Genomic DNA, 12,374 nt, shown 5'->3' with positions numbered 1-12,374 from the left:
GCATAGTGAACACCATGAAGACCATGATCTCCATCCACTCCAGGTCACCATCTGACCCATGCCCTCAGCACGTTTGAACATAGCAAGCACAGCCATGGCACCCCATCTCCGATTGACATTCAGATTCTCCTTCAATACTGCAACCTTTCCGGAGAGCATGAAGCACACTGAGAACAACGCCCTACAGCAGCAACCCAAGATGGACACCAATGACCTCAAAAGCTTCAGGCACATCTCCTTGTTCCCTTTCCCGCCAACAGTCATGGTTGAAAGTGTCACCGCACAGCTGACCACCTACCTCAAGGGCAAAATACATCCTGGAGACATCCCAGTCCGGCAATTGCTGCAACCAAAGCACCAAAATTGCCCGCATTGCCACCAACAACAACATCTGGATCCTGAGGGACAAAGGAGGAACAGCGGCACTCATCCTTCTGGACCTATCAGCATCCTTCAACACGGTGTGCCACTGCACCCTAACAGCACGCCACCACATGGCTAGCATCGAAGAGTAGGCCCTGGCCTGGACCACGTCCTTCCTCTCCCGCTGAACCCAGAGCGTCCGCCGCACACCCTTCCGCTCCAAGACCACCGAGATCATCTGCCGCCTCCCACAGGGATCATCCCTCAACCCAACACAGTTCCATATCTACATGCCACCACTCACCCACGTTGCTCAACAACACAGCCTCAACATCGTCTCCTTCACACACGACACCCAACTGGTCGTATCCCTCACCACTGCCCCCCACACCACCAAAGCCAAACTCCACAGGGGAATGAACGCCCTTGCATAATGGATGAAGGTCAGCAGGCTGAAGCTGAAGACAGAGAATTTGGAGGTCCGCATCCTCAGCACCACCACATCATCCAGGGACAATTCCTGGTGGGCAACTTCATTGTGAACTGCCCCAGCACCCAACCACCACGCACACAACCTGGGGGTCATCCTCAACTACACCCTCGCCATGACCCATTAAGTGTAAGCTGTCTGTACTTCATGCTTCAACACCCTCCGGATACTCTGCAGGATCTTCTAACGAATCCCCTTCGACACAGGAATGAGCATCAACCAGCCCCTCGTCCCCAGCAGACTGGACTGCAGCCACACCCTGTACGCATGAACATCAAAGAAGCTCCTGAGACGGCTGCAACACATCCAGGAAGCCTCGGCACAACTCATCATGGATGCCCCCTGACGCTGTCACATCACACCACACCTGAGAGGCCTGCATTGGCTCCACAACATGAGGATCACCTTTGGACTCATCATCCACGCACACAAAGCCATACCCAACGCAGGCCCAGCATTCCTAATCTGCCAACTCTGCTGCTGCACCACCACCCACAGCCTACACTCTGCTAACCTTGCCCTCGCAACAGTTCCATGCATCCAGAACACCAGCACTGGTGGTAGATCCCTCTCCCACCTCGCCGCAAATACCTGGAGCACTCTCCATCACAACTACCTTCTGACCCAGGACATGGTGGCCTTCAGAGAACTCCTCATGACCTTACTCTTTGATCAGTAGCAGTCCCCTCCCCTCCCCTCCCCCCAGCCCCTTGGAACACCCACAGGTATGTAGCGTACTTTACAAATATCCAGATTGATTGGGAGTCCCAATATCATCTGCAGGATCACCTTCATACTCCTCACCCACTGTCAGTAGGCACTCCACATCCTCTGGCCAACAGACACAATTTATGGACATCTCCCATCCCACACCACATTGCCTGAGGTACATCCAGCCTGCCTTGCCCTGTGCAACTTTCATCGCCTCCACAGTCCAAATGCATGCAGAGAAAATTACTAACACATCAACTAAGAGACCTGGTAGACCCTCACTGGAGACAGACACATTAACCATGACCGCTAGACCTTCATGTGACTTCAGTAACTGTCTGTCAGAGCAGTATGGCAAGCCAGCCCACCCCCCCTCAGCAGGTAGTAACAATCATGCATGAGTATTTCCCTCCATGGATGTAGTTGATCATACATGGTGAGCTATGTGTCTCCACAACCAGACTCAATTCCCACTGTATGGATGGCTTTAGTTTGATCTGCACTCTGGCATCCCTTCACATATGTTGTTGACTCACGTCAAAAAGGACTCTCTATCAATATGCAATGTGTTTGATAGGTTTAATTCTCCATCTTGTGAGTGAATTGTGAGTAGGGGTTAGGTGCTGTACAGAAAAGTGAGAAATCCAAAGTTCACAGGGGGAGATGTGATGCCTTGCAGTTTTAGTCACCAGGGTCAAGACCACAGTGTTTGGCATCATTGGTGACACTCTGACCAGCAAGTCCATGTGGGAGAATCAGACAGTCAATAAGGTGATGCTGTTGCACACAATGGCAAGATGCCAGACCAGGTGACCTGGGAGATGCGCATGGCCCTCTGCCTCTCACTGTCTTTTGTGTGGACGACCCACCTTCCTTGGGGGACCCTCATGTACAGGCCTTGACGATGCCTGGGACTCTCCGTCGGATGATTCCGCCTCCTCCTCCCTCCCTGTGCCTCTTTGCAGTCTTTGCCTAGATGTTTCTGGCCTGGTGACACAGGGAGGGTGTTGCATGTTGTCAGCAATCCGACGGAGTGAGTGGCTAAAGTCCCTATGCACCGCCAAGAGCTCAGCCAGTGTTGCCTTCATCTGTCCAAGTTGTCGTCTTTGACTGGAGTGTTGTTCGGCCTGCTGGTTTTTTAAAGCGATGAGGGCCCCCACTCCCTGGCTGAACTCCCTGGTGTCCCGCCGGTAGTCCAACATGATGTTTCTGAGTTCAGACATACCGGGCCCTGCAGCTTCCTGGTCAGGTTCTCGCCTCCGCCTTGATCCACTCCCACCACCCCTGCCCACACGAGCCGGGCCTGCTGTTGAGGGCACATCAGGGCGCCGGGACCCCTGAGGGTTGACAGTGGTGGTGTCTGCCATCTCCTGGGTGCCCGGTGAACAGTGTCCCACATTGTCAGACTGGCTCAGTTGTGGATTGTGTTCAGGGCTCCGAGCTGTCTGCTGGGATGTGGTGGGAATGGGTGTGGTGGTTGGCGCAGATGCCCCTGATCAGCTGCTGCACGGGTTTGGGATCCCGAGGGGCCAGGTTGGTTGCGGTCATCCATGGAGTGGTGAGAGGCGTCGCTGTCGGTGGGGTCAGGGTCCTGTGGAGCCTGGGACTGTGAACCTTCTTCTTCCCCCTGGTTGGGGTTCGGTTATTCATGTTGCCCTGTGGGTGTGAGAGACAGACAATGTTAATGGCATTTCATGGTATTTGTATTTTTAATGTACATTGTCCTTATCACTGTTACACCTGTGTCTGATTTTGTTCACTGTTCACTTGTGCAGTCACATTGATCTGTGTGCATGTTGCTTTTTCTGTGTGAGAGTCGATTTACAATGCATGGCACAGCCAGATATATCAACAGAGATTTGCCTGTCATTGTGCATCACAGCTATGGCAGCAGGGATGCAAGACATTTACACTGCGGGTTACCATGCTGGAAATACCACACAGCAGCATCCTGCATCGGTGCTATAGTATTGGCAGATTTCATGAGTTGTGTTGCTGGTACGATGCAGAATAAGCAATGCTCTGTGTGTGCCGATGTGCACAATGCTGTGTCATTCCTTACGTCTGCTTCAGGCATGCCCCAGGTTTTGAGGCAGCATGCGCATACCAGTGGCAGAGAAAAATGGTAAAGATTTCAATTGACCAATTTTAGGAGGTGTTGCAGTGCCGTAACGGGCAGCCAGTGCCCACCACACCACACACACATCACTACCAGTACACCTACTGCTGGCACAGTGCTTTAGAGTGTTGTACATCTCCCAGGTGCATCACCTTGTCAATACCGAGCACCATTGCAAGAATTGATGTAGGTCTGCTGTCTCAGTAAGGTGTGGGTACAGCGTCGTGATATGAGTGCAAGGGACTTGAGACTACGCCCGCTGCATTTCCCGCTTGACTGCTTCATGCAATTGGAATTTGTTGTGTACCTTGTGACAGAGGGCCACTACATTACCTAGGCCAGTTTGCTATGTTTAGGTAAGGGGTGTGTGTGACAGGCTTGGCTGGTATTTGGAATGAGAGTTGCAACTGTGCCTCACTCATGTAGTGGCTGTCCTCCCATGGCGCATGCTGCCATGACCGTGGTTGTGAGTTACTGTGCAAGATATCTGATCTTGCTGTCCTTATGTTAGTGTTTGCACTGGTCACATGAGGGCCTTGTGCTGCATACACCAGGCCAAGTATCAGCTATGTTGTCAGTACATTCACACTCCCAGTACAATGAGCATGATCCGTGTGTGTACTTGGGCCATATGGGATGGGTGCTATTGGGCCTGTGCATACACATTATTGGCAACTGGGGTGGCCAAAGTTTTGCCATATTCACCTTCCCCCTTGCACCCTCCTGACATTCCCCATGCAGCCTTCTGGAACTCATGCCTTGCACCCACCCCCATACTGTTGGGCACTGCTGGGAGTCACATCCACCCACCCGTGTCATGTCTGGGCACCGCTGGGAGTCAAATCCAGCCACCCCTCCTATGTCTGGGCACTGCTGGGAGTCACATCCACCCACCCCTCCTATGTCTGGGCATTGCTGGGAGTCACATCCACCCACCCCTCCTATGTCTGGGCACTGCTGGGAGTCACATCCAGCCACCCCTCCTATGTCTGGGCACTGCTGGGAGTCACATCCACCCACCCGTGTCATGTCTGGGCACCGCTGGGAGTCACATCCAGCCACCCCTCCTATGTCTGGGCGCTGCTGGGAGTCTCATCCAGCCACCCCTCCTATGTCTGGGCACTGCTGGGAGTCACATCCAGCCACCCCTCCTATGTCTGGGCACTGCTGGGAGTCACATCCACCCACCCGTGTCATGTCTGGGCACTGCTGGGAGTAATTTCCACCCTCCCCTTCTATGTTTGGCCAATGCTGGGAGTGCCACCATGTCAAATGAGTTGTTTGTATACTCACCAGGCTCCACGACTCCTTCAATTCCATGTACTCCCACCGGTGGTAGCAGGGCCATGACCTTCTCCTCCCAGGGATGGTACTGTACTGGTCTGCGGGGACCACCACCTCCCGTGCGCTGGCTATTGGCGTAGTCCTCGTCCATTTTGCGCTTGACCATCCTCCGCAGATCGTACCACCTGGCCTGGCAAACCGTCCTGGTGCGCCTGATGGGTGCAACAGCATTGACCTTATTGACGATCCTCTCCCACATGCGTGTTTTCTCAGCTATGCTGGTCTGTCTGACCAATGCGCCAAACAGCTGGGGCTCAACTCTGAGACCTCATCTACAAGGATCTCCATCTCCTGGTTTGTGAACTTCGGTTTTTTTGGGCCAGACATGTTGTGGGGTGAATGTGTTTGGGGGTGTGGGGGTGTGTATGGATGGGGGTGTGCTTCTGAATGTGAAGAGGGGGTGTGGGTCTGAATGTGATTGGGGTATGTGTGAAGGTGGATGTGTGCAGTTGTTTGTGTGTTGTCAGTCTGTAGGTTGATGTGTATAGTGCAAAGGATGCTGGTTTGTGTGTGTGGGCCCTTTTTATGGGTCCATTGGCGGGTGTGGCTTAGTTTGAATTTAGGGTGGATGTGTCATAAGGGGTGGATCTGAGTTTGGCCCTCGGTTTGTCAGTTTGGTTGTGGCCAGGACATTGTTTAGCTATGGTTTGTACACAGGAGATATGTTTTGTGGTGTTGTGCGACTCATTTGCACACTCTCTGTGCTGTATTCGGGTTACGCGTGATTTGTTTGTGGGGGATCGGTGCGTACTTTGGTGCGTGGCTCTCTCATACAGTGAAGTTTGACGTTTTGACGGGTACGCCTGCGCTTCATTGTGGGGGTGTATGATTTGGAACTTTATTGTGTGTGTGTCTCATACGCGACGTATTGTGGGTGTACGCGTGTGGGTCGTTGGGGGGGTGTTCGTCGTCGAGGTTTATTCAGCGCCTCTGTCATACGCGATGTAATGTGGGGGTACGTATGTGGGTCGTTGGGGGGTTCATCGTCGAGGTTTAATCTGCGGCTCTGTCATACGCGATGTATTGTGGGGTAAGCGTGCGGGTCGTTGGGGGGTGTTCATCGTCGAGGTTTAATATGTGGCTCGATAATACGCGACGGATTGTGGGGGTACGCGTGCGGGTCGTTGAGGGGGCTTCGCTTTTTCTTTTGATGTGTGGCTCGCGCATCCAGCAGTTTGTACGCAATGGCTTTTTCCCGTACGGACAGTGTTCGGGGTCCGTGTCCGGATTGTACTTGGCGGGTCGTACGGAATGTTTACAAATCGTACGGTTCAATAGGCAGGTCCTTGTCGTACGGATCTTCGCTTGTTTTTTCGTACGGTTCGTACACATTCGTACGGACTATTTGTATACGGATCGTACTACGCAATTCGGACGTTTTTTTACGATTCGTACGGAAACGGCTCCGAATACGAATCGCAGGACGTTTTTTTATCCCGAATCAGAATCGACCCCTTGATGTTATTGCGTTTGCGGGATGGTTTAACCCGTTGATTATTCTCCAAAATGCACTTGAGTTGGTGTTCTTTGACGTGCAGAGTAATTTTGCCCAAAAATCATCCTTCAGAGTTTTTTTGTATTCCCACATTGCCTTTTGTATTTTTTCTTAAGATTCTGTCTTTGGACCCAGTCTTTGGATGTCGTGATTATTTTTTTTAGTGATTTTGCATTTTTCCTAATCTCTAGCTTGAGGTTGACCAGTAGGTTCGGGAGTGGCATATTGTGTGTTGAGGCCCGTGTTTTTTTTTATGAGAAACGGACATAATTGTTGTTAACTCTTACGTGAAACTCTCCCATATTTGAATCTGGTTACCTGTTATTGTTTCACTTCCTATTTTTAGTCCCTGAACTTTGACCTGAAGGTCCATTGTACAATTCAATCATTTCAGGTTAGTTGAAAGGGAACTATCTACGAATGTCTTAGTGTTACGATGTTTAATAGACTTTAAATTGAAGTAAATATGCTGGTATGAATGGTCACTTTTTGTTGTAAATTCAATTGAAAATTGCTGTACGAAGGGCAATAATGGAAGTGATACTGCTGTGTAGTCGAATCTTGATGTTGTCGACCCTCCCACATGAGTATACTGTGGAGGGTTATCGCCTGGAGTTCTCCCATTAAGGATCCGTAGGCCCAGATATTCCAAAGTCGTTACCATATGTTGCCCTACTGGATCATAGCTCTCTGTTTTGAGTTGGTATTGTGGTGTCACATTCCAGAATTTATTGTCTGCAGCTAGCTTTTCATCCTCATCTGGGGTGTGGATTAAATTTGAGTTGAAATCACCTGTTAAGATGACTTCCCAGGTAGGGTTGTTGTTTTGAATGTCGTTGATTGTAGTTACTAGCTGGTTTAACTGGACTTGCTTCTCATTTACATAAGGATGTACATAGGTGTTCACTAATAATATAGGGGCTGCTCTGCCGGGCAGAGACAGTTTTATTAATTGCATGTTTGGCCCGTGCGGGGCTATTTGCTCTGATCTGATGTTGATGTCTGTCGCAATGTAAACTGATAGCCCCCCTATTGGACGGCCATGCTTGCTGGTTTTTTCTGCTGGAGTGCTGGAGTGCTGAAGTGCGTGTACCCAACAATTGGTAGCTCCTCAAATGCCCATGTCTCTTGGATCGTGTTAATGTCGCATGATGCCCAATTACGGAGGGGCCAGCCGTCTTCTAGCCATTTCCTGGCACCGGTTATGTTCCATGATAATAAATGGAAGATGTCTTGGATGTTATTCGTTGGTAGTTTTTGGCAGGGTCAGTTGTCTTTCTCTTTCTTCAGCGTTCCAGCTAGCCAGCGCCAGTAGTCAACATCATCTTGAGTATTTACTTGTTTTCCTAAGTTGTCCACAATATGTTTTGCCGGTGGTGGGCTGTGCACTCTTGCTTTCTGAAGTACTGAGTATGACTGCTCTTTTTTGTCTGGCCTGCGTGCCGCTTTGCCCTTCATCACCGATCGTTCCCTGAGTGGACCTGGGTAGCGTGGTTTTACCGGTCTTGAGAGTCTTATGCCCCATGTGTCGAATATTTTCCTTGAGGATATTATGAGCTGTGTAATCTCCTCCGTTCACCATGTCGTAAGTGTTTGTTCCAGTGTGTTGTTGTTTTCTTGCTTACAGAATTCCACTGAAAGTAAATCCGCTGAGGTTAGGTGTTGTAGCCCTTGGATGTTGGCATAGAGTTTAAGTATATTGCCCCTGTTTAGAATGTTATGCATCCCCTGTGTTTCATATTCTGGAGTGTATAGCATTTGTTTGAGATGTTGTTCGTCCTTCCTAGTCCAGCTTCTGGCACTTGTTTCTAGTTCAGTCCTACAGTCGGTGCTAACTTAGTTATGAGGCCCCGTCGAGGTAGATGTTTGTGTTACGCGCTTTCCACTTGTCCATTTGTTGCTTGATTCGGCGTGTTGAGATGTCAATGGCCATTTGGGCTGATTATTATCTTTCCTAGGTTCCCCGTTGGTGTTGCATTCAATCAGGGAGTCTCTCGTATGGACTGCCTCTGCCCCTCCCCCGTGGACGGCTTCCCCCTTGTTGTTTATATTTACACTTCGGCCTCCAAGAAGTAGTAGAATCTTTATATCAGTGGTAGAGGGTGGGCTCTTGTCTGCCCCAGCTGGGAGTTTCCGGAGGTCATTACCTTCCGGGGTTTTAGTTGATTCCTCTTGGTTATTACCTGCGTTTTCAAACTGGATTTGGTCATTGTTCCCTCGTACCGTACTTTGTGTCTTGCTTTGTCTGGGGTTTGATTTTTCTTTACCTTGTGCGGTACATGTTGTACCTTCGGACTGCTTTTCCAGTTTGGCGTTGGGTTTAGGCCCATACAGCATGGATTTTGGATTTTGCCCATCCTTTTTATGTTGTGGGCTTATCTCAAAACTGCGTGGATGGCCTGTTTGCTCGCTTTTTTGGAGGGAGCCCGCGTATCCTTTGTGGGCGCTTTTTTCCGCGACGCCCTCTGTGCGAGGCTTGCTCTGTTGGTTTGATGTATGGTCTCTCTGTGTAGCGTAGCCCGCGCTCGTGTTAGGGTGTGCTGCTCTATCCCTTCTGCCTCCTATGGACTCTGCTGCATTGTTCGTAGAGTGGTAAGTTTCTTCCTTTAGGATTAAATCATCCCTTCCTTTTTTTACTAGAGACTGCTTTTTTGGTGACTCGATCAATAGGTCCATCCGGTCCTCAGATGATCTTGTCATGTTTAGTGTGTGACCCTTTTTTTTAGCTGTGGTGAAAATGGGGAACATTTTCACCCCTTGCTCCGTGTTCCCTGCTGTTTGTTTATTCCTTGCTTTCCTTTCACGTTTTGTTTGACATCTAGTTAATGTAGTTTGATTGTTTGGGACTGATATGTTTGGCGGGGGACTTGCTTTTTCCGGGTTCTTCACTTTTTGCTTTTCTTTATCTGACTTTTTGAGGGGAGTACATTGTGTATTATTGTCAACTACTTTGTGCTTGTAAGGAAGCGAGCTTGATTCTCTGATGCCAGTATTTGTTCTATAAGGTTGGGAAGGAGGCTCAGTTTGTCGATAATTGGGCCACAGGAACAGGGACTTTGTTCCAGTGTGTATTTTGATTGGGCTGTTATTTTCAGTTATCATCTACTTCAAGCTGGGGGGGCAGGCAGGCCCTACCCCTTCTTGCTTTGCACAACTTTGAGCACAGGAGTCTGAGCTTCAGCCGATCAGCAGCTGCAGACTGCTGACAAATACGTGTGGGCCTGGGGATCGGTCAATAATGACACAAGTAGTTACCCTAAGGCGCTTTCCTTTTGCGCCTTTAAGTAACTACTTGTGTCAATTGTGTGTGAGCCTGCTACTGTCTCATAGGAGAGGGTGGGGGCTGACTTGGGGGAGGGAGGGGCAGGCTAAGGAGAGCCAGAGCTTGCTTGCTTAAGGTCCGGAAAAGAAACCAAGCAGCTGAATTGTGCGTGCCTGCACCTTGGACAGGAGCGTTTATGTGCTTGCAGGAGCACTCAGCGTGGGCTGTAGCATCTAATCATACATAAATAAATAAACTGCGATTTTTGGAGGGGGTGGGGAGAGACAAATAAAAAACACAACACGCGTAGAGGGGCGAGACAGATCAACTGAAAACAAACACTGTCAAATGTAGCATCCAACTGAAACAAATGGTGCACAGAATCGAAGGGAGGAGGTGACTCCACGTATAACGCTGCCGACTTTGGAGTTGGAGAACAGGGTTGGATTGGTTAATAATAAATAAATAAAAGGAGATCTCGGGTGGGGAGAGACAAATAAAACAAGCATTGGCAACTGAGCAGGGCAGTATTAATCTATATATATAAAAACGAACGTATGTCTGTTTGTCCTTTATGCATTACTACACCATTCATCCGATCGCCATGAAACTTTGGGAAGTTGTTGAGTACACTCCCGCAAAGGTTTCTGGCAAAAAAAAAAACGTAAAAAAAATTGTTAAAAGTTGTTGAGTACACTACCGCGAAGGTTTCTGGCAAAAAAATTAAATAAAATTGTAAAATATCGGCCTCCGGCCCCCCAGCGCCCTCATAATCTTTCCAATACTGAACGTTTACAGTTTACGGTGCGACTCGGTTTTGCAATGACCATCAACAAAGCACAAGAACAATCGCTGCAAGTGTGTGGACTACATTTGGAGAATCCGTGCTTCTCACATGGACAACTGTATGTGGCAAGCTCACGCGTCGGAAAACCTTCCGATTTATTCGTGTACGCACCAGACGGAAAAACAAAAAATACCGTGTATCCACAAGCACTCGAATAAATAAACAGAATTAAAACAACACTTTAAAATGTTTTCCATATTAAAATGAATAAGTTTCAATAAAAATGACACAATGTAAATTGAATGTTATCATAACAAGTATTTCCTTTCTTCTGAGATCTCAGCAACGCGCGACGGGTAAGCTAGTAATAAATATATGGAGATCTCAAATGGGGTGGGGAGAGACAAATAAAACAAGCATAGACAATGCAATGCAAGGCAATGCAATAGGGGGAGTGGCACAGGAAGAAAGTAGTCTGTGCAGTAAAGGGGTCAATAGCTGTGGGAGGACACAAATGAAGACATGTTCATCAAAAGGAGGGACTAACAAACCTACACCCAATCGGAAGGCATCATTTAAGACACAAGCCAATGGTGTTAAAGTTAAGCTGCAAACGTCAACATTATCGGCGCCATCTTGCTCTCCTTGAACCCATTCGTGCACGTAAGCGGCAGCCATTTTGAGCACCATGGCCTCCTTGCCCCTCGCTGATAGCCAGCGCGTCTCTCTCTCTCTCAACCTCGCAAACATTCCCCCGCACGCTGACAACCCCCCCCCCGCTCTCACATGCCCTGAGTCATAAACCCCTCTTCAGCGCAGCTGTGCCTCAGAGCCCCATCCTGTTCCCAGCGCGACACCTCCCCTCATTCCTTTCATGGTCCCAGGTCCTTTTGATACAAACCCCCTTTTCCTGTGTGCCCGTTTGTCTTCCTCGTTCCCAGGCCGACACCTAGCTCTGCCGATACTGTTTATTGCCCCTCCCCGTACAGTAGAAAGCTTCCCTCATCAAAGGACCCCCGAGTTGATCAGAGCCCCCACCCTATGAGATCCGCTCAAACCCCCACATTCCGTGAATCGGCGGAATGTCCAGCTGCGCGATAATCATCACCTATTGTGACCGGGGTGGGGACTTCAACTGTAAATGTGTGTGGGAACGGGCCTGTAGGGGAGATTCAGAGGATGTCCTTTCATACTTCAAAGCATTACAAGACTGTGTTATCTGCAATAAAATTCATTTAACTGTGTATAAGAGGCCAGGCCTCGGAGATGCAGTTAGAGCACCTCGTGACGATACTTGCTGTCCGAACTGATGTGTTCTCCTCCGGAGAGAATAAACCTTGTTTCCTGCCTTCCCGTCTCCAGCGCCTGCCTCTTCATTGGTTAATATTCTGTGGGTTCAAGTGGCGACACCGCCGGGCAATACTTAAGGATCTTTGTTCATCAGTTGTCCGTGACCTTTTTAACAATTGGCGTCCCAAACGTGGGGCCCATCAGCGACTCGTGGATCCAGTGGGAGAGGTCCTGACGACAGAGTGAACGACTGCAACGATCGGGAAGTGCACCTGTCCGATAGACCCTCGTCTGACAGCCGATCATCCGAACTTCACTGGTTCCGAACAGACCTCTCTCGAGTGATCTACGGTCCTGACTGGGAACCATCAGGAGTGCCGCGAGGATTACGAAGAAAAGAGGACGATCGGGCGCTGGATTCGGAAGACAAGAAACTGTCCATGCGGTCCGGGTAAGGTCGTGTAAACACGACGAATGGCGAAATAATTATTTGAATTGTTTAGAAAATACTAG

This window comes from Lissotriton helveticus, chromosome 5_1, assembly GCF_964261635.1.
Source record: "Lissotriton helveticus chromosome 5_1, aLisHel1.1, whole genome shotgun sequence".
In the NCBI taxonomy this organism is placed as follows: Eukaryota; Metazoa; Chordata; class Amphibia; order Caudata; family Salamandridae; genus Lissotriton; species Lissotriton helveticus.
The sequence above is the reverse complement of the archived record's forward strand: the minus strand, read 5'-3'. Positions refer to the sequence as shown.